Source organism: Pongo abelii, chromosome 16, assembly GCF_028885655.2.
Source record: "Pongo abelii isolate AG06213 chromosome 16, NHGRI_mPonAbe1-v2.0_pri, whole genome shotgun sequence".
Lineage (NCBI taxonomy): Eukaryota > Metazoa > Chordata > Mammalia > Primates > Hominidae > Pongo > Pongo abelii.
The window spans coordinates 88,848,030-88,870,979 of NC_072001.2; the positions used below are offsets into that span (position 1 = coordinate 88,848,030).

Below are 22,950 nucleotides of genomic sequence, written 5' to 3' on the forward strand. Positions count from 1 at the left end.
GATAAACCTGGGTACATGCACAGAGTGGAGTACCACACAGCTATCTAAAAAAACCAAAGGGGCCGGGCGCAGTGGCTCATGCTTGTAATCCTAGTACTACTTTGGGAGGCCGAGGTGGGTGGATCACATGAGGTCAGAAGTTCCAGACAAGCCTGGCCAACATGGTGGTGGCGGGCACCTGTAATCCCAGCTACTCAGGAGGCTGAGGCAGGAGAACCGCTTGAACCCAGGAGGCGGAGGTTGCAGTGAGCCAAAATCGCACCATTGCACTCCAGCCTGGGCGACAAGAGCAAGACTTCGTCTTAAAAACAAAAACAAAAACTAAAGGACTGGCTTTCTGCACTAAAATGAAAGAGCTGTGTATCAGATGTTACTTTTTTTTTTTTAATGAGATGGAGTTTCACTCTTGTTGCCTAGGCTGGAGTGCAATGTTGCAATCTCGGCTCACTGCAACCTCCGTATCCCCAGTTCTAGCGATTCTCCTGCCTCAGCCTCCCAAGTAGCTGGGATTACAAGCATGTGCCACCATGCCCAGCTAATTTTGTATTTTTAGTAGAGACAGAGTTTCTCCATGTTGGTCAGGCTAGTCTCGAACTCCCAACCTCAGGTGATCTGCCCGCCTTGGTCTCCCAAAGTGCTGGGATTACAGGTGTGAGCCACCATGCCCGGCTCAGATGTTACCTTTGATATGTGTTAAAAACCAGACTATTCATACACACACACGTATATAATATAGACACGCCTACTGGCATGTGCACAAACTATCTCTGGCAGGCTGTGTAAGAAATCGGTTACTGCTAGCTATGGTGGAGACGAGAGCAGGGGAGACTGTTTTCACTGCACACCCTTTTGACCTACTGAACTCTGTCGAAAGTAGTAGTATCTTCAAGCACCTTGCTGTATGTGAGCCTTTGTGCAGGAGCCCTATCTACATTCTCTCATTCAATCCTTTCGACATCTTCACAAGGTCTCACTGTCCTGGCTGTACAGGTGAGCAAACTGAGGCTCTGAGAAGATAGGCAATGCGCACACATCCTTAGTTTGGCTGAAGCCAGTATTCAAAGCTTTCACTCCAAAACAGCAAAATGTGGGATATTTATGAAGACGAAGCACACCAACACTGCGTGTGCCTGAACAGGGGCATGCTATTACAAACTCTTGATTTCCCAAGCCTCCCGCTGCCACAGCAAACCTATGCCTGTCTTCCCGGGCCTCAGGAAAGGAGACAGCACATGGAGATACACCTCCCTGCCAGGCTGAGCACTGCGTACTAGGTGGAGGACTAGAGCATACAGAGCAGGCTCCCCCTGTCCCACCCCCCGACATCTGCCTTCCTCTCTACCTGGGACATCCCCACGTGCTGGCACTCCCACCTCTGCCCTGTGAGACCTGTGCCCGGTATTCATTCTCAGTGCCTCAGTTTCCTCACTTGTGAAACAGACATGAAAATAATTAGACCAACCCCAAAGGACTGGTGAGGGACCGAAGAGGGAAGATGATGTTCAGAGCCAGGCACAGGGTCCAACACCTAGCTCCCGGTTTTCAGGGACTTTAGGTAGTACAGCTGTTCTCAAACTGTTTGGTCTCAGGATCTTTTTACAACTGAAAAATGACTGAGGACCCTAAAGGGCTTCTGTTTATGTGGTTTTGCCTATTGGTATTTACCAGAGTTGAAATTAAAACTGAGCAAAAAATTACGTTAATTTAAAATAATAAATCCATCACATGTTAACATAAATAAGAAATGTTTTTCTGCTGCCCAGGCTGGAGTACAATGGCACGATCTCAGCTCACTGCAACCTCCACCTCCCAGGTTCAAGCAATTCTCCTGCCTCAGCCTCCCAGGTAGCTGGGACTACAGGCATGTGCCACCACACCCAGCTAAGTTTTCTGTATTTTTAGTAGAGATGGGGTTTCACCATGTTGGCCAAGCTGGTTTCAAATTCCTGACCTCAAATGATCCGCCTGCCTCGGTCTCCCGAAGTGCTGGGATTACAGGCATGAGCCACTGTGCCCAGCAGTAACAGGTGTTTTTCATAAATCAATTTCCCAAGAAAAGATAAATGTTTCAGGTGATGGGTATCCCAGTTACCTGACTGGATCATTACACACTATATGCTGTGTATGAAAATATCACAGGTGTCCCCAAAATATGTGCAACTGTTACATGTCATTTTTAAAAATTATTTTTTGACCAAAAAAATCAATTAAAACAGTTTTTTAATTGAAGATAGTGGCTGGATTCTCATATCTGCTTTTGCACGCAATCTGTTGAAATGCATTGTTTTGACTATCCAGTATAAAGAAAATCCAACCTTACACAGATAGTTGGAAAAGGGAGATTTCATTTTCAGATAATTGTGGATACTCTTCTTTGATACTACATTGAGACCTGACAAGTATAGTGCCTTAAAGGTTAGCTGCAATGTGAAATCTGAGCCCGTATCAATGAACTTTTGTACTCAGTGGCATTCCCATCTGACAGCCTGTCCTGCACTTTGAATGGATTGTTTACCCATGCGTGATTTTGTATCATCAGGCATCGGCCATTTGGAAAACATCGGTTCACTGAGTTATGCACTCTGGAGAGAATGAGTGAAAAAGGCAAATAATGTTTTAGTATTACCACGAAAATAGTTTTGACCTTGTGGACTCTCCACCAAGAGAATCTCAGGGACACCCAGACCACACTTTGAGAACATTGCGGTAGCGGATTTTTCTTTTTTCTTTCTTTTTTTTTTTTTTTGAGACAGAGTTTTGTTCTTTTTGCCCAGGCTGGAGTGCAATAGCGTGATGTTGGCTCACTGCAACCTCCACCTCCTGGGTTCAAGCAATTCTCCTGCCTCAGCCTCCCAAGTAGCTGGGATTATAGGTACATATCACCATGCCGGCTAATTTTTTGTATTTTTAGTAGAGACGGGGTTTCACCATCTTGGCCAGGCTGGTCTTGATCTCCTAATCTCCAGTAATCCACCCGCCTCGGCCTCCCAAAGTGTTGGGATTACAGGTGTGAGCCACCGTGCCTGGCCAGAAGATTTTTCTTATCCTCCACACTAACCACTGTTTTTGTTTAAGAACTAAGAAAAAGAAAATTCTGTAGGAAGCATGGGGGCCTATGCAGGGGGTCTCCATCCCGTTTGTACTATGATGCAGGCACTAGAGCCTGCTGTCACCGGAGACAGCTGGACCCAGTACCCTCTCACCCACTGTTGGCTGCCTCCCTCTAATGACCTGGCCCTGCCTGCTCCTCCCTTCATTATCAAAAGCCTTCTCTCACCCACAGGACCACCTCATCCTTCTCCAAAAAAAACAGACCTCGGGTTTGCAGAGGGCAGGCCCTCCAGTAGCAAAGTACAGGGGCCGTGAGTAGACTGCCACACTTGGGCTTTGCAGTTGATAATTCTCGGTCTCTTGAAATTACATATGTACGTATATTTATAGCAAAAACATGGGTGCCCATAAATAGCCAGTCATTCATATACACATTTTTAGCATATTGTTTAGCCACCAAGTTCCACTGCATCCTCCTTCCCGGGACCTTGCACTGGGGTTTTCCTTCCCAGTCTTGTGTCACCACTGCAGGCCAGGTTATGGCCAGGCCCCTGAACCCTCTCTTCCCACACCTACCAACCCAGTGCAAAATTGTGAGCGCTCCTGCTCAAAAGACTTCAACGAGGCTTTCACATCCAAGCCCTGTTCAATCGGTTCCCTTTCCAGCTTTGTCCCACCCCCAGCCCCTCTTCCTCCCTCTCTCGGCTTTAGCTCTCCCCATCCCTTCCCCTCATTCTCCCTGCTCAGCCCCACACCCTCCCCTCCATAATCTCTCCTTTCATAGCTGCACCCCACTCTGGATTTTACATTTGTCGGGCATGTGGATGGCCTTGTCCATAGTACATGCTCAGAAAATGAATGCAGTAAATACACTGAAATCTGAGCACCTACAATGCGGTGCCCCGTGCAACGCACAGGGCATATGGCATGCAGTAAATAACATAATTTTGTCTTGTCTCCTAGAATGAACGTTCTTCTGCCCTCTGTGTCTTTGCTGCAGCACGGCAGTCTTTCTTCTACTGCTGGACAGCACTGTTCACCCCTCAGGTCACTGCGTATTGTGCCCTTCTCTGTACTGGCAGCTCAAGGACAGTGTTCTGTGTCATCTTTGCTACCTAGAATCGATTAGTTGCTCAATAAATACTGCTGAATGAAACGGGGATTAGCCACAATACCCATGGGAGAAAGAATCAAAATGATCCAGAGATCTGTTAGACCCACCTGAGAGTTCCCTGGTGCCTGCCTGGTACCTGCCGTATTATTTGCAATATAATCAACATACACCATATTTAAACATTTTATTTATTATTTATTTTGAGACATAGTCTCGCTCTATCGCCCAAGCTGGAGTGCAGCGATGCGACCTCGGCTCACTGCAATCCTCCACCTCCTGGGTTCAAGCTATTCTGCTGCTTCAGCCTCCCAAGTAGCTGGGATTACCACGGCCGGCTAATTTTTGTATGTTTTTTTTTTGGTAGAGATGAGGTTTTGCCATGTTGGCCAGGCTGGTCTCGAACTCCTGACCTCAGGTGATCCAACTGCCTTGGCCTCCCAAAGTGCTGGGATTACAGGCGTGAGCCACTGTGCCCAGCCATATTTAAACATCTTAGGCCAGGAGTGATGGTTCATGCCTATAATCACAGTACTTTGGGAGGCTGAGGTGGGTGGATCACCTGAGGTCAGGAATTCAAGACTAGCCTGGTCAACATGGTGAAAGCCCCTCTCTACTAAAAATAGAAATATTAGCCAGGCGTGGTGGCAGGCATCTGTAATCCAAGCTATTCAGGAGGCTGAGACAGGAGAATCGCTTGAACCCGGGAGGCGCAGGTTGCAGTGAGCCGAGATCGCACCACTGCACTCCAGCCTGGGTGACAGAGCAAGACTCCAACTCAAAAAAAAATTTTAAATGCTAGATGGGAAAGAGCAAACCTTAACTCTTTTCTGGATGGTGTTCCATAAATCATACAAAGCGAATCGCAGATACCGACCTTGGGCAGCCTACCAGGAAGGTTAGATGCTAAGAGTCCCTGGTTTCAAATCCCAGCACTGCCATTGCTACCTGTAAAACTGGTCCAAGATACTGAAATTCTCTGAGACTCAGTTTTCTCATCTGAAAAACGGGTGAAAATAACTGTCCCGACCTCGAGGTACCATCCTCAGAATTGAGAGAGAATACACGTAAAGAGTGTAGCATGGTGGGACACAAATTTTGCTTGATTCATGACAGCTGCTGTTATTAATAATATTGTTATTGATGCAGGTCCATGGATGTGGACCTGATTCCTGTGATCATGACGGAGATTTTCAAATCTAATTAATGTGTGCTACATAGGTAATTAATGTGTGCTACATAGGTAATTAATGTGTGCTACACAGGTAATTAATGTGTGCTACACAGGTAATTAATGTGTGCTACATAGGTAATTAATGTGTGCTACATAGGTAATTAATGGTGTTACTGATCAATTGGTCGACCTTAAAGAAGGGAGATTATCCGGGTGAGCCTGATCTAGTCAATAAGCCCCTTAAAAGCAGAGTTGGCTGGGCACGGTGGCTCATGCCTGTAATCCCTGCACTTTGGGAGGCCAAGGCAGGCGGATCACTGGAGGTCAGGAGTTCGAGACCAGCCTGGCCAACATGATGAAACCCCCGTATCTACTAAAAATATAAAAAATTAGCCAGGCTTGGTGGCACACATCTGTAATCCCAGCTACTCAGGAGGCTGAGGCGGAAGAATTGCTTGAACCTGGGAGGCAGAGGTTGCAGTGAGCTGAGGTTGTGCCATTGCACTCAGCCCAGGCAACAACAGTGAAACTCCGTCTCAAAAAAAAAAATAAAATAAAAAATAAAAAAAGCAGAGTTTTCTCCAGCTGGTCCCAAAAGTAAAAGAGTCAGAGATTCAAAGCAAGAAAGGATCTGACACATCACTGCAGGTTTGAAGATGGAGGGCATTGAGACTGGAACCCGGCTGCAGCCAGCAAGGAAATGGGGACTGACCTCAGTCCTACGACCGTAAGGAACTCGATTCTGCCAAAAACCTGAGCCTGGAAGCAGATTCTTCACCAGAGCCTCAAGAGCCCAGTCCAGCTGCACCTTGATTTTGGACTTCTGAGACCCTAAGTAGAGAACCCAGTCAGGCCAGCCCAGACTTCCAGCCTACAGAACTGTGCACTAATCGATAGGTACTGATTAAGCCACTAAGCCTGTGATGATGTGTTATGCTGAAATAGAAACCAATATAAGCCCCACCTGGCCTCTAGTCATAATGTATAGATATTAAAAACACACCAGGTAATCATCCAAAAGGTGCAGAGACAACTCACGCTTTCTGCATTTTCAATTCCTGGACATGTGATGCTAGAGAGCACAGACTGATGTATTTCTTTTTTTTTTTTTTTTTTTTTTCTGAGACAGTGTCTCGCTCTGTCACCCAGGTTGGAGTGCAGTGGTATGATCTCGGCTCACTGCCAGCTCCGCCTCCCAGGTTCACACCATTCTCCTGCCTCAGCCTCCTGAGTAGCTGGAACTACAGGCGCCCACCACGACGCCTGGCTAATGTTTTGTATTTTTAGTAGAAACGAGGTTTCTACTAAACCTCGATGGTCTCGATCTCCTGACCTCCTGATCTGCCTGCCTCAGCCTCCCAAAGTGCTGGGATTACAGGCGTGAGCCACCGTGCCCGGCCGACTGATGTATTTTTATATCCTGGTCCTTAGCAGAGTGGATAGTATAGAGTAGGTTCTCAATTTTATTTAACAAAGTTTCAGCCTTCTGGGCAGTCAGAACTACAATGCTTACAGCTTTGGAGCTGCCCTGGCAGCCAGGTACAATTATCTGAGCAAAACTCAGCAAAGTCCTTTTTTTTTTTCCACCTAGAGGAAACTCCAGGCACAGGAAGTGGTTCAGACAAAGCCACCCAGCAACCAGGATAGGTGTGTGTCCACACGCAAACGTGTCTTGCTTTGTACAACACCCAGAAAAGGACCATGTGCAGTGGCCCCTGCCTCAACCCGCAGCAGCCTCCCGGGGCTTAGCTAACCAGCCAAACCCCGGCATTTTGCTTGTAATTGTACCTCCCAGTAAAAAGTCCTGGTTGGAGTGGTAAAAATAGCAACTGCAACTTCCTGCAACACAGATATACCAGTTGATGCCTGAAAAGAAACCCGGTGATTCGACCTCACTTCAACTCAGTGAAATGCCTTCAAGCTACGCTCACAATGGCAGTGGGACAGGAGCCCAGCAAGGGCAACCGACTCACCCCCCTGCCCTAGGAGGACCCATGCAAAATCAGCTCTAGAATGAGATGCTTCCCTTACTCTCTTAATGAAACACCCAACTCTCAGAATCAGGAGGTGTCTAATAAATGCAAAAACTGCTTTCAGCAAGGCCCCTCCCCTTTCCCTTCTCCTGCTCACTAGCTGCAGAGGTATAAAGGCAGGAGGCCTCCCTACCAAAGCCCTTTGAGGGTCCCATTGTCCTCTTGGTTACCCTCTCCCTTCCCCCTACCTACATCTGTCCCTGAGACTGTTCCAAGTAGGTCAGGCTGGCTGGGATCACAGGAGCCTCCTCTGCAGCTTGGTTCTGAGTCATCTCCAGGGCAGCAGGGGAGTCATGGCCAAACCTGGATGTTGCTTCCTGAAGGGTGGGGAGAGCCTGGCCAAAACGTCCCCAGGTACCCAGCAGTAATGAATTCCTCTGGGGCCCAGGCCATGGTCAGCAGTTCCCTGGCTCCTCTATCATGGGGCCTGATGCCTCCTGGGACCACACAGGCAAGTAAACAGGGTTTAGTCTGTGGTGGCCACTGCCCCTTTCTGGGCCTTTCTCTGGACCAGCCAGGGAACTCTCTCTGTCCTCCTGGCTCATTTCTTTATTGCTGCAGACAGGTGACAGATCATTGACTGAGCCAGCCCTCTGAGAAGAGCTCTCAAGCCCAGCCAGATGGCTCTCTCAGCCAGGTAAGGCCCCATGAATCTCTGGGACAATAGGCAGACACCTCCCACCTAAGGCCAGCTCCACTGCACATGGGCAAAGTCACCCCAGCTCCTCCCCTGGATATGCTGGCTGTTTAGAAACACCTGAATTCACTCAAATGTTCCAGATATTTCCATTTCGCTAGTAAAAACCATGCCTCTTCATGTTTGCAGAGCTTTTCAGCATAAAATGAACTTTCAGGAATGTTTTGCCATGCAAAAAATACAGCAGCCTAGTGGGGGGCAGGGGCGGGCAGGGATTAAAGGGCTTCATTTCACAGATGAGTCCCCAGCTGAGGTCAGGAGACCAATAAGAGGCAGAACCAGCACTCAATAAACTTTGATCTTCTGGAAAGACAAAAGTGGACTAGAATCAAAGGACAAAGCCTGAATAAACTTTTTTTTTTTAATGGAACAATGAGATTCCACCTGCCGCCACCCCCCCCCCCATCACATTAGCTAAAACTAAAAATGTGGATAACATCAAAAATTTGGGGGCTGGGCGCAGTGGTTCACGCCTGTCATCCCAGCACTTTGGGAGGCCGAGGCAGGTGGATCACCTGAGGTCAGGGGTTTGAGACCAGCCTGGCCAACATGGAGAAACGCAGTCTCTACTAAAAATACAAAATTAGCTGGGCGTGGTGGCGCCTGCCTATAATCCCAGCTACTTGGGAGGCTGAAGCAGGAGAATTGCTTGAACCTGGGAGGCAGAGGTTGCTATAAGCTGAGATCACGCCATTGCACTCCAGCCTGGGTGACAAGAGTTAAACTCAGTCTCAAAAAAAAAAAAAAAAAAATTTGGTGAGTCTGTAGAGAAATGGGCACTCAGGCACTATTATTAGTGGGAGAGTAAACTGGGTAAGTCTTTGCAAAGGACATTTGGCTTTGACAATGAAAATTTAAAATAATCACACTTGCTCATAAAGATGCATGATGAAGGACACACAAGATTTCATTGAACATACAGGGAAAATGAGGCATGACCTAAAGTCTCTCCTTAGGACACAATGAGAGGAAAATGATGGTTTGGCTGCAGTGTGGAATATGATGACACTGTGAAAAAGAGCTCCACCACACACTACGCAGTATAAGTTGCAGAGTATTAAATATGATTCAAATTATGTAAACGCAAAATCTGCACATACAATGGAGGACTAGAAGCGTATGCACCCATCTGTGGACAGATACAAAGGAGGGCATGGACCCTCACACTGTGCTCCATCTTTTCCTGTATTTTTCATTTATAAAGGAAATCCTAGCTGGGCATGGTGGCTTGCGCCTGTAATCCCAGCTACTTGGGAGGCTGAGGCAGGAGAATCGCTTGAACTGGGAAGCGGAGGTTGCAGTGAGCTGAGATCGCGCCACCGCACTCCAGCCTGGGCAATGAGAGGGAAACTAGATCTCAAAAAAAAAAAAAGGAAATCCATTGATATATTATTTAAATCAGAGAAAAACAATAAAATGAAAGAGGACAATGTTATCCTCAGTCTCCCCCTGCACCAGAGGACTGCAGAATGTCAGGGTGTGGCGCCTCTCTATGCCTCATGATGTCTCCGTCCGCAGCCCACGCAGGCCCAGCCTTTACACGAGCTGTGCTCCCCACCTGGCAGGCCTTTCTCTGATCCTCCCACGGCTGGCTCAGATGTCACCACCCCAGAGAGGCCTTCCTTGACCCCCCTTCAGAGGGCACCCTCACGTGGCCATCTTCCCACACCTCCCTGTCCACTTCCTCTGCGGCTGCGTATTTTTGTCAGTCTGTTGTCTGCGTCCCTCAGCTGAATGTGGGATCAGGACAGGGTTAGGGAGGACCTTGCCTTGTTCTCCACTGAATCCCAGAGCCTGGCAGAGAACAGATGGGGAAAAAACAAATTCCCTGGACACATTTGAAATGAGGAAACCAACAGTCCACTTCCTCACCTCATCAATGAGGAAACTGAGGCAGACTCTCAAAATGCCCACTATTGAGACCCTAGCGCTGTGTCATACCCGCCTGTCTGCCTCCCACATCAGACACTGAGCTCCCAAGCAGGAGCTCTTTGAATCTGACTCTCTTTCCTCAGCTTCTGGTCCAGGGCGAGCCATTCAGAAAACTAAATCAATGTTTCTTGCATGAACAGAGCTGGGTACCTTTTTCCCTCAGATTTCCAAGCCTGTGAACAACAAAGGCGTTCACAGGTTAAGGGATTTGCTGCCAAGGTCTCACAAGCCCAGCTAGGGTGCAGAACATGAACTCCGGACAATGGATGGAATCGCCATGGTTTTCTAGAAAAAGAGCTCCTCCATCTCTCAGCCCTCACTCCTCTCAGACAAACTGGCCAACAGCAAACCTGGCTGGCAGCTTGTCCTGGAGTTTGAATGAGCAAAGCTTCTCCTTATCTTAATTAGGAAATTAATTCTGCTCGGCCTAGATGGATCTGTGGTCAGCCTCTCCTTGGGGGCCCAATGGCAACAGGCAAAAAATGTAAGCAAGGCTTTTTTGTCTCCATCCTTTCCCTGCATCCTACTCCTCACCACTCGGCTGATGGTGGAAGGCTCCTCCTGGCAGAGGTGGGTGGGGAGTGACACTTAAGGTGAATGTGGCCCTTGAGCTGGTGGCAGCAGGCACAGAGCTCCCACGGCCTGCTCAGCCCTGCTTCCCCGTGGGAGGAGCCATCCAACTGGTCTTGCAGGCTGGTGCTCAGCCGCCTCCTCCTGCCCCGCTGGGCTCCCTCGAGATCCCTTTTTTTTTTTTTTTTTTTAAGACAGAATCTTACTCTGTTGCCCAGGCTGCAGTGCCATGGCGCGATCTCGGCTCACTGCAACTTCTGCCTCTGGGGTTCAAGCGATTCTCCTGCCTCAGCCTCCCAAGTAGCTGGAATTATAGGCGCCTGCCACCATGTCCAGCTAATTTGCTCAAGATCTCCCTTGCTCCTCAAAGCTCGTTGTCCAACTCTCTGCTGGGAGGTGGCCCTGGCTCTGTGCCCAAGGGACATCCCACCAGGGAGGTCTCACCCTAGCCATTCCAGAGGGGGTCATCCTGGTGCTCCCAAGAACTGCTGCCCAGCTCCCTGCCCACGACCAGTCAGAGCGGTGGCCTTGAGAAATGAGTAACCCACACACCACCTTCCTTTGAGCCCACGCCTGCTCCCCTAAGCCCAGCCTGGTGCTCCCCTGATACAGTCTTCTGTCTCCACCAGCCCCTTCGCAGGAGGCCCCAAACTCTGAGGTAGTGGGCAGGGACAGGGAACTGCAGGAGGCTCAAGGAGAACAGCCCGGTCCCTTTGGAGTTACTGGGAAAATCTGAATCAAGTCTCCAGGAAACTAGGAGCTTGCCTACGTCACCCCTCTCATTCTACAGGTGAAAAAACTAGATCCCAGAGAAAGTAACTTGCCCAATTTCCACAGCACACATCCAAGGCAGAGCTGGAACTAGAACCCCATTCCTGACTTCTTTGTTTGTTGTTGAGACAGAGTTTCACTCGTCACCTAGGCTGGAGTGCAATGGTGCAATCTCGGCTCACTGCAACCTCTGCCTCCCAGGTTCAAGCTATTCTCCTGCCTCAGCCTCCCAAGTAGCTGGGATTACAGGCATGAGCCACCAAGCCCAGCTAATTTTGTATTTTTAGTAGACAAGGGGTTTCTCCACATTGGTCAGGCTGGTCTCAATCTCCCGACCTCAGGTGATCCGCCTGCCTCGGCCTCCCAAAGTGCTGGGATTACAGGGGTGAGCCACCGTGCCCGGTCCATTCCTGACTTCTAAATTGGCCCCTCTGTACTCTACTGGCTGCTCAAGCTCTTCCTGACCAGAAGGGCTAAGCAAGTAACTCAAGCCTTATAAAACTGCTGAACACCAGAGCTTGCAAGAACTTTTGAAATTTTATAGCAAAACATTTAATAGAAGTATTATACAGGAGAGCAAATTGAGGCTCACAGGGGTAAGGGAACCTGCATGGAGTCACACAGGCAAGCAGGGACCAAGCAGGACTCCCCTACTCTGACTCAACTGCTCTTTCTGCCAATAGGTTCCAGGTTTGAGGGTTCTAGCTATGGGATGGTGAAGAGATGGAGCTGGCCTCAGGCCTTAGTCACAATGAAACAAGAAGTGGCCCAGGTGAGCCTCATACACACGCTGCACCCAAATCAGGGAACAGGAGACCACTATGGGAGAAAAGTATGGCTGGGAAGATTTTTATGTATTTGCAGAAAATATGGTGCAATTTCTCAATGAAATTGACTTCTGAGACCACAGAGCTGCCATTTAAAAAAAAAAAAAAAAAAAGGCCAGGTGCGGTGGCTCACACCTGTAATCCCAGCACTTTGGGAGGCTGAGGCGGGTGGATCACAAGGTCAGGAGTTAAAGACCAGCCTGGCCAACATGGTGAAACCCCGTCTCTACTAAAAATACAAAAATTAGCCGAGCGTGGTGGCTGGCGCCTGTGATCCCAGCTACTGGGGAAGCTGAGGCAGAGAACTGCTTGAACTTGACAGGTGGAGGTTGCAGTGAGCTGAGATCGCACCACTGCACTCCAGCCTGGGCAATAGAGTAAGACTCCGTCTCAAAAAAAAAAAAAAAAAAAAAAAAAGGCTGGGCACCGTAGCTCATGCCTGTAATCCCAGCACTTTGGGAGGCTGAGGTGGGTGGATCACCTGAGGTCAGGAGTTCAAGATCAGCCTGGACAACATGGAGAAACCCTGTCTCTACAAAAATACAAAAATTAGCCAGGCATGGTGGTGTGTGCCTATAATCCCAGCTACTCAGGAGGCTGAGGCGGGAGAATCGCTTGAATCCGGGAGGCTGAAGTCACAGTGAGCTGAGATGGCGCCATTGCGCTCCAGCCTGGGCAACAGAGCGAGACTCCTTCTCAAAAGAAAAAAAGGTCAATAAGCCACACACACCTATCGTTTATCATCCAACAGGGTGCTGGGACAGGGCTTGGAAGGAAAGGAGGAAAGGTTTAGCAGTGGCAAGAGAGGTAGGGGGCCGGGGGCAGGGGAGAGGTGACTGGGGACTCAGGGGAGGGCTGCAAGTCAGCTGCAGAGCAACAAGCACCCAACCTCAATTCTGCACCCAGAGAACAAAAACAAAAAAGGGAAAGGGGAGCCCGGCATGACTGACACCCACTTGGTGCCAGACCCCATTCTAGGAGATTCTGCATAGTATGGTGGTTAACCTTCACCATATCCCTGAAAAAAGCTAACAAAGCTCAATGAGGTTAAGGAAATTGATCACAAACCCACAGCATTTGAACCCCAGTCTGGTGCCAAAGCCCATGCTCTTTCCACTACTCCTGGGTTTAAGGACTTAACAGGGAGCCCTTCCTAACCCTAAACCCCTTCGCTTCCCCACCTAATCCCACAGCACCCCTTCCCCAGCTCCTAACAGCCCCAGAAGGACCTGGAGGCAGTATGGGATGATGATGCCTTGAAGATGACAGGTATCAGCTTTTGACAGCTTTAGGTTGGTATGGAAATGAGGTGGTCCAGGAAAGGGGTTGGAACCTACTGTAGGGGCTGGGCTGACTTCCATCAGCTGGGGATAGCTGCTGATTGATAAGTCCTGTTGGGATGCTGTGACTGAAAGCTGTGGATGCTTAAGTTCTCCCTCCTCCCTCCTCCCCTGCACCTCCCTCCTCTACCCCCAGCTTGTTCCAACTAAGTGTTTCCTGGTGAGAAAAATGCTTCAACAGCCTTGGCTGGCTGAGGCAATTAAATTATGAAATTTACCACATTAGATGAAAACCAGCATCTCAATCAACCAATTCATTTGTGTCTGGCCACTCCGTTTTCTTGTGCCAGCTCTGCCCACACTGGCCAGGCTATGCCTACACTGCTTGCTGGTACAGAGGGACTAGGGGCTCAGACAATGGGCTGGTCTTTGGGACCAGGGGGGCAGGTTCTCCCAGGACCCCCAGAGAAGACAGGCTGCATCCAGAAGCCATCCAGCTTCCTGCAAATGCGCTGGACTGCTGACTGTGCGGCCAGACCCTACGGACGAGAGCAAACCTTCTACCAACTCCCACTTGCATTCTCCATGGCCTCAACCTGTGCCTATCTTGAGGTTGGCAATGAATTGGCCTCTGGCAGAAGGGTGGGTGAGCGACAGGAGAAAGATGGCTGCCCCACACCCGGAATCTGGGCTATGACATGCCTTTCTCATCTTAGTCAAGGCATCCTCTCCCCAGGAAGCCTTGCCCACCTGTGTCTCCTCCTCTCCTCTTGCTGCCTCTATCACTACGATGTGTCAGGGCCCCTAATCCATGTGCCAGCACTCCCTCATCTAGGTGCTCACTAAAGGAAGAGTCTCCAGCACCTAACCCAGGGCCTGGCACACAGCAGGTGCCCAATCAAGTCTGTTCAAACAATGAATGAATCAATCAATCAGTCACAAACCACCCACTAAATAACACGCTCACTCATCCTACCCTTCCCCCCCGCCCCCGCCCAAATGATAGACGGGACGAACCAAGCTTGCTTTCACTGGGTAATTGTTCTCTTTTCTTCCTGCTCTCTTCTGCCCACACGGGGTGCCCGCAGATTTAAAACGCTATTAAGGGGCATAGGGCTGCAGAACCTGCTTCCGATGTGGAGCATACAACTTGCCCACAGCTCTTCTCTCCGCACCACATACATAAATCCAACTGCAGCCCAAGACCCCAAGATGAAGGTGTCTTCCATTTCCACCTCCCTTTTATCAACCTCCCTGGAGTCACTGGCTGACAAATGACTCAAAACTGAAATAGCTGCCGGGCCAGAAAAAGACTGATTCCGTCAACCTTCACAGGCACAGCTTGTGGACCCAACGGCCTCCGGCCTTGCGACACCAAATGGACCCTGAGGTGGGGTAGACTTTGTGTCCTACTCTTCCCCAGACCCCCACGCAAGCCTTCACCAACATGCCAGGAATCCTCACAGCTCAGATCAGCACACTGAGCATCAGTTCCTCCTATGAATGGGGAGACTGGGGCCCAGGGTCCCAAAGGGCTTGGCCCCATCACGGTCACTGGAATCTGGTCCAGGATACACACCGTGGGATCCTGCCTCCTCTCCTGGTGCCACTGCTAACTTCCTTCCCTCCCTCCCTCCCTCTATTGGGCCGAAAGAGTGGAACCAAATGGTCCAGACACCTGGCATTCTCTGCCCTGACTACCGAGGAGAGTCAAAGCCCAGCCCGCCTTCCCCAAGGTCAAAGCCACCGGGATCCAGCAGGACCCAAGAGCGTCCAGATTAAATCTGCAGGGGCCTGGGTCCGCCCCCTCACGCACAGTTCGTTGGGTCAGGCCTCTAGAGAGATGTTTCTTTGTTCAAAGACAATGGGAATGCACTTTGGGGGCTTACAGCAGCAACACAAAAAAAGTATCTGGTATCTCTCGGGCACAACCCCCCAAAAGAAAAGCTTCTAAAGCAACTACGAAAGAGACAGGGGGAGTGGGGGCGTAACATCGCGCGGTGGTGTCTCGGAGCCAGGGCAAGTGTGGGAATTAGAGTCAGGCTGGAGGGCTTGCTCTGGACCTGCCAGGCTGGCAGCCACACAGGTGGACAGGTGGGTGTGCCTTCGAGTGCGACCTTTCTCTGCCGCTGGACAGTTCTGCAAACCGAAACGAGGGACCCTGGCAGGCGGAACGTGAACTGCCCGGGGCTCCGAGGCCAGGCCCGCGCAGACCCTCCCCTTGTGAACCCTGGGCCCTTGCTCTGCGCCGGGCAGGCAGCCATCCGGCCTGGGCGTCCGAGGCGCGGAGCATCGCCGCTCGCGTCCTCAAAGACAAGCAGTCTCTCTTTCCAGGATCAATAGTAATTTTTTAAAAAGACAGTCTGCGGACTCAATGAATCAACCACTCCCTGGGGAAAGAGTAGCGGCTCCCGCGCGCAACATCCATTTGCCAAACAATTCATTCCCTCGTGCAGAGCTCTCGGCGAATTCCCTCGCGGAGCCGCGGGGTGCCGGCCGGCCGCCGCTCCCCACCATTGTCCCAGGGCCCCCGCCCCAGGCGCGCGGGTTTCTCCCGGGACACGCAGTCCCGCGGGGGCTCCGAGCGCTTGGTCCCGGCCCGGCCCGGGGTGGTGAGTCCCCAGCGCAGGGAGCGGGGGCGCGGGTGCAGCGGCCAGAGCACGGCGCCCCCGCCCGGCCTGGATACTCACTGCCGGAGGCGATCCCCGCCGCCGCCGCTGCCGCCTCAGAGACCACTCCCGGCCGCCCGCGCGAGCTCAACAGGCTCCGCCGCGGCTCCAGTCGGCCGACTCCCCACAGCCAAAAACGCTCCGGCTGCGGTACAGCCTAGGCTCCGCCAACAAACTAGTTTCTCCGGCCTTCCCGCCCCGCCTCCCGGCCCGAAGCGCAGCGACCAATCAGAGGCATCCACTTTGTGACGGATGGGCAGCCGAACCCTTCACTGCAGCCGCAGAGAAGAAGGGGGTGGGCCCCAGGCCGCGCCGGCAACGCAGGGGAGGGGGGCCGGGGGCGGGGAGGGGGGCCGGGGGCGGGGCGGGGCGAGGAAAAGGACTTCGACCAGATTCTTAAAGAGACAGGCGCCTGCCCACCCCCGCGGCCCAAGTTTGGGAACAAAACGCGAAGGTGTTCTAGAGCTTTCCGGAGGGAGCACTGTAGATTGCATATGCCTCTTTTGTGTTCGGGTCACAAGTGTTGTAGATCTCTTTAGATTCTGCAGAGCCACACTTGTAGTTGCCCGAGTGTTAATGAAACCCTTTCTTTCACTCTGGGCTTGTTTGAATGTTTGGGACTTTCTGCAGCCCCCAAACCCCACCTGTACTTGAAATCTGTACTTTTCGAGGTATTTCAGCTCTCTTCTCTGTGTCATTTCTCACTAAACTCCTTTTGTAAGCCAGGCTTTAAATGTTCATTCATTCATTCATCCATCCATCCAATAATTTCTTCCAGGAACGTTTCCTGGACGCCCACACCATGCACTCGTCTTGGAGGGGGAGAACGGTTTGTGATTCCTCGTCGTTTTCCCTCCTGACTACTACTTCAGCTTGCTGTGTGTGTCCAATCTCATCCGTAAAGCGGCAGATAAAAACTCCTCATCGGATTATTTGGAGGATTAAAGGAGACAAACTCCCAGACAAATGAGTGCGCAATAAATGTCCTCTCTTTTCTCCCTCCCAATGAAAATCGGTAATTCAAGTAGGTTGTTTAAGGATACAAAAGGTAAAGCATAGAAAGTGATAAGAACCAAAGAGCCAAGACTGGGGCGGGGAAATTCCCAGGAAGCAGAGGTCACCCTGACGGAGGTGGAGGTGGGAGGTGCAAGGAAGGTTTAAGAAAGTGTGCAAAGATTTGGGAGAGGGGATAGGATTGCAACTAGTGGAACCTTGGAAATAGAGCCCCTGGGTAGAAAGCTGCTTAGACAGGACAGGTATGCCAGGGTTAAAAGACTGGGAGATGATGAGAAGATACCACCAGGGAAGGTATTTTTGGGAAACAGTTTTTGGGAAACAGTTTGATGTTCTGGGTTTGAAGCCCCGCCCTGCCCCTCAAGAGCTGGGTAGGACTGAAGCAGATGGCTCAGACTCTCTGGTGTCTGGTTCTTACTGGTGAAGAGGATTCTAAAACCTTTCTTGCGGGGGTATGGGAAAGATTAAGATAACATATGGAATAGGCCTGGCATGTAGTAAGTGCTCAATATAGATTTGTGCTTCCATTTGGCCCAGATCTGCAGACATCTAAGGCACCAGGGTTCTGATATTTATGAACAGTATTGGCCAGAGGTAAGAAGCTTGCCAAGTGCACTGTTAAGGTGCCTTCCCAAGAGAAAAGGTAGTGAGAGGTGAAGCCAGCTGGACTTTCTGGGTCCAGTGGGGACTTGGAGAACTTTTCTGTCTTACAAGAGGATTGTAAAACGCGCCAATCAGCGCTCTGTAGCTAGCTAGAGGTTTGTAAAATGTACCATTCCGTGCTCTGTAGAAATGCACCAATCAGCGCTCTGTGACTAGCTAGAGGTTTGTAAAATGGACCAATCAGTGCTCTGTGAAATGGCCCAATCAGCACTCTGTAAAATGGACCAATCAGCAGCACATGGGCAGGGACAAATAAGGGAATAAAAGCTGGCCACCCCCAGCCAGGAGCAGCAATCCACTTTGGTCCCTTTCCACGCTGTGGGAGCTTTGTTCTTTCGCTCTCCACAGTAAATCTTTCTGCTGCTCACTCTTTGGGTCCACACCACCTCTAAGAGCTGTAACGCTCACTGCAAAGGTCCGCAGCGTCATTCCTGAAGTCAGCGAGACCACGAACCCACTGGAAGGAACGAACTCCAACACATTAGCATCAAAGTAATTGCTTCATTAAGGAAATGACAGAGATCACATTTGTAGTTTTATCCTGCCGATTTTCTAGCGCTAGAGCGTTTATAGAATTGTTGGTTGAATGAAGCTCCACATGCAAAATTGATTCTTGGCAAGTTTATAACTGTTGCTTATTATTCTATGCAGGTTCGCTGTAAAATTATAAGTGCCAACCACGTAAAATCTGGTCCACATTATAATTTTTCCTCTCTTCAACTCCAAGGCTTAAATTAGGTACTAGACTATATTAAAATCAAATACAGTATAAGCAATGGGACAAAATCAGACCACGAACACGTGTGGAGTTAATCGAATTTAGGTATGATTTGAAAGAAGATTAGAGGAAGAGAGGAAGTTTGCCTTGCCATCTATTGCGGACCCTGGAGCATTACAGTCAACACAGCCCTTACCAGCCAGTGTTGTAATGGCCTGCTTACCTAGTCCACCTGCTGTGCAGGGAGTTCTGGGAGGGCAGGGACCATGAATTCATCTCAGAACTTTTGGGGCTGCATGAAAGTTGTCTACACAGTTTTGAAATACTGTGAATAAATCTCATATCCGTTAGAATTAGTTTTTACTGCATATGACAGAAAACCCAAAATTAACTGTGACTGAAACAAGATAGAAGTTTCTTGCTTATGCAAAAGAAATCTAAAGTTAAGCTATCCCTTATTGGCAACTCCACAGTTGTCAGAAACACGGGCTACTATATTTTTATTCCTTCATCTGTAATGCTTGGTTCCCATTTGCAAGGTTGCCCCATAGTCCAAGATGGCTGCTAGGGCTCCAACTCTTAACATCTATATCCCAGACAGTAGGAAGGAATAATGGCGGAAGAGCATGAGATGTGTGTCTTCCAGCCTGGTTAGCTCTATTTATGCAGACTGCAGAAGTCCCACACAACACTTTTGTTTATGGACAGAATTTAGTTTTCCTACCTGCAAGAGCAGCTGGGAAACGTAGACTTTTATGTTAGTACATCACCTCCTCAAAGTCAGGGTTCTGTTAACAAGGAAGAGGGAAGAATAGATGCCTGTTGTCCACCAACAGTCCTTACCAATACCGTCCTCCCAGCATTGCCATCTAGCTAGTATTCCTGGTGGCCCAGAATCTGAAGTCTCAGAAATTCTGGGATGATGTATAGAATTCAATATATATTTGTTAATAGATGATCAAATTCTTGGTTCTTTTTTTTTTTTAAGATGGAGTTTCACTCTTGTTGCCCAGGCTGGAGTGCAATGGCGCGATCGCGGCTCACCTCAACCTCTGCCTCCCGAGTTCAAGCGATTCTCCTGCCTCAGCCTCCCGAGTAGCTGGGATCACAGGCATGCACCACCATGCCTGGCTAATTCTGTATTTTTAGTAGAGATGGGGTTTCTCCATGTTGGTCAGGCTGGTCTCAAACTCCCGACTTCAGGTGATCCACCCACCTTGGCCTTCCAAAGTGCTGGGATTACAGGCGTGAGCCACCTCGCCCGGCCTCTTGGTTTTCTTTCTACCTTCTCAGATGTTCTTTTTAGTCTCCTCTGCTGATTCCCCCTCACTTCTCAGACCTACAAATATTGGAGTGCCCAGGAAGCGAGCGTAGGGAGCATAGGGAGATAAGAAGACCTATTCCCTTCCCTACCTACACACTCTAAGTGATTTCATCCAGGCCCATGCCTTACGCTCATATAAGCACTGGCAACTGCCAACTCTGTGCTCCCACCCCGCCTTCTCCATAAGCTCCAAGCCCATGGGTGCAGCTGCTTACTGGGTATCTCCATGTGCATGTCTAGGGCACCTTACCCTCAAACTGTCTCCACTGAGCTCCTATGGCTGCTCTCCCTGTGGGCTTCCCCATCTCAGGAAAGGACAACTCAGTCTTTCCTTTTGTAAGATAAAACTTGGCATCATTCTCTCCTACCCCATGTCCAATCCATCAGGAAATCCCTGTTGAGTCTGAGTACTTACTACTTCCACTGCCACCCCTAGGCTGGTCTAGAGACACTGTCATTGTCTCTCCTCTGTGATATTATGGCAGCCTCCAGACCATCTCCCTCTTCCACCCTGCTCCCATAGAATCTGTTCTCAACACAGCAGCCAGAGGGATCTTTTTATAGGACAATTTCATTATATCTGTCTACCCCTCGAAATCCACCAGTAGCTCCCACCTCACTCAGAGTGAAGGCCAAAGTCCTACCATTGGCCCACAAGCCTGCCCTGGTCTGGCCTGGGCCACTCTCACACATCAACTCCCACCTCCCTGTTCCTGACCCTGACATGCTCTGCTCCAGACCCACTGATCCCTTTTCAAGGCCTCGAACAGGCCAAGCCCACTCCCACTCAGGGCCTTGCCCTTGTTGCTCTATGGGATTGCTCTGCCTCAGGGGGCCACATGCTTCCCTCCCCCGCTTCCTTCTGGTTTCTGCTCACATGTCACCTTGCCACCTAGGCCCTCCTGACCACCCTGAGCAGCCACATTCCCCACTCCTGGCAGTCCCTCACACTAGTCCATATGTCCAAGGCACTTACTTCCACCTGAAAGTATATACACATACACACACACACACACAGAGACAGAGAGAGAGAGAGAGAGAGAGAGAGAGAGAGGCAACCCCTGGCAGGGAGGAGCTGGCCTGCATGCACAGCTAGGCCTTGGTGCTCTCATGTTGAACATAAACAATGTCCCAGACCATCAGCATCAGAAAAGAGCACTCTGACCAGGTGCGGTGGCTCACACCTGTAATCCCACTTTGGGAGGCCAAGGCGGGTGGATCATGAGGTCAGGAGTTCAAGACCAGCCTGGCCAACATGGCAAAACCCTGTCTCTACTAAAAATACAAAAATTAGCCAGGCGTGGTGGCGGGTGCCTGTAATCCCAGCTACTCAGGAGGCTGAGGCAAGAGAATCACTTGAACCCGGGAGGCGGAAGTTGCAGTGAGCCTAGACTGTGCCATTGCACTCCAGCCTGAGTGGCAAGAGCAAGACTCCATCTAAAAAAAAAAAAAGAAAAGAGCACTCTGTGACCATGAGTGGTCCAGACAAACAAGCCCACTCCATCATCATGTCTGAACACAGACAAAGCACCAACATTGTCCAAGCCCCAAAGTGTCAAACATCCTCCTCTCCCAGCTGCTATGAATGACTGTTGCCTCTTGGTTAATTCCAGCTTTAGCCTCACTCTAGTCTGCTGTCCTTTTGGATAAGATACCCTATCCCAGACTTATCCCTGCTTTCTGAGGGCAGCTGATGCAGAGCAAATCCCTACTTCCTTGGGTCCTCTCCAAAGCCACCCAACCAAAGCCCAAATCCTATTACAGGTTCTTCTTAACACACTTGTACTGAGATGCCCCATGGTTACCCCATCATGTGTGGTCTCCCTCGCAACAATAAGCTCAAGTTGTTCAACTACAGGTACTTCTGATGGAGGGCATTGACAATAAGATACACAGATATAAATTTTATTTGGGGGGAGTGGGATTTGATTGGCGGTCTCCTCTTCCAAAATATAAGTCCCATGAGAGCAGGGCCTCATTTCCAAACCTGGAAGCACTCCATAAATATTTATGCAGTGAATTCAGAATGAACTCAATGCAGCTTCAGAGATAGTGTCCACCACCACAAAATTAGGAGATTATGATCTTGGTGTTGGATCTATTCAATCAAGTCTTCAATTTTTAATCTAGCACCCCAAAGATGGAACCCACTCAGGGCAAGGCAGTGGCAAAAAGTGGCTTTGTCAGCTTCATTTCCCAAGGGAGGAGCCAGGTGTCAGAGGTTGCCTTCCTGGGGGAGCAGCCAGGATTAAGGTCACTGGTGAGTCACTGCTGGCCCTGGGCACACAAAGGAGCAGGAGGGCTGGGTCTGGCAGGGACAGCAGCTGCAGGAGGTGGGAAGGTGTCATGTTTTCACCTGGTGGCAGTGTGACGACTGCCTGAGATAGAAGCCATCTTAAGGGAGGAGACCACCCCTCATATTGTCTTATGCCCAATTTCTGCCTCCAAAGAAAGAAGAAGTGAAAACTAAAAGGCAGAAATGAAATCCACAGGCAGACAGCCCGGTGCCACGCCCTGGGCCAGGTAGTTAAAGATCGACCCCGGACCCGACTGGTTATGTTATCTATAGATTCCAGACATTGTATGGAAAAGCATTGTGAAAATCCCTGTCCTGTTCTGTTCTGTTCTGTTTACCAGTGCATGCAGCCCCCAGTCATGTACCCTCTGCTTGCTCAATCGATGATGACCCTCTCACGCGGACCACCTTAGAGCTGTAAGCCCTTAAAAGGGACAGGAATTGCTCATTTGGGGAGCTCGGCTTTTGAGACGCAAGTCTGCCAAAGTTCCTGGCTGAATAAAGCTCCTTCCTTCTTTAACCTGGTGTCTGAGGAGTTTTGTCTGTGGCTCGTCCTGCTACAATCTGACTCTCACTCTCACTGCTTCTTCCGTGGTTTGTTTGTTTTTTTTTTTTTTGATACAGAGTCTCACTCTGTTGCCCAAGCTAGAGTGCAGTAGTGCTATCTTGGCTCACTGCAACCTCCATCTCCCGGATTCCAGCAATTCTCATGCTTCAGCCTCCCGAGTAGCTAGGATTACAGGCGCATGCCACCACACCCTGCTAATTTTTGTATTTTTAGTAAAGACAGGGTTTTACCATGTTGGCCAGGCTGGTCTCG

At 49.9% G+C, this 22,950-nt stretch overlaps 1 protein-coding gene across 2 annotated transcripts in view; it reads right to left on the reverse strand.

Moving 5' to 3' along the window:
- The window catches only part of KLHL25 (kelch like family member 25), a 38,113-nt gene extending 21,885 nt beyond the window's left edge, over nt 1-16,228 (reverse strand). Inside the window, exon 1 of one of the 2 annotated variants that reach the window (XM_024232943.3) lies at nt 16,137-16,228. The gene's annotated coding sequence lies outside the window, so the exon portion shown is untranslated. The remainder of the gene's footprint in view (nt 1-16,136) is intronic. The other variant, XM_003778506.5, reaches the window with a different exon arrangement.
- Nucleotides 16,229-22,950: the final 6,722 nt, after the last annotated feature.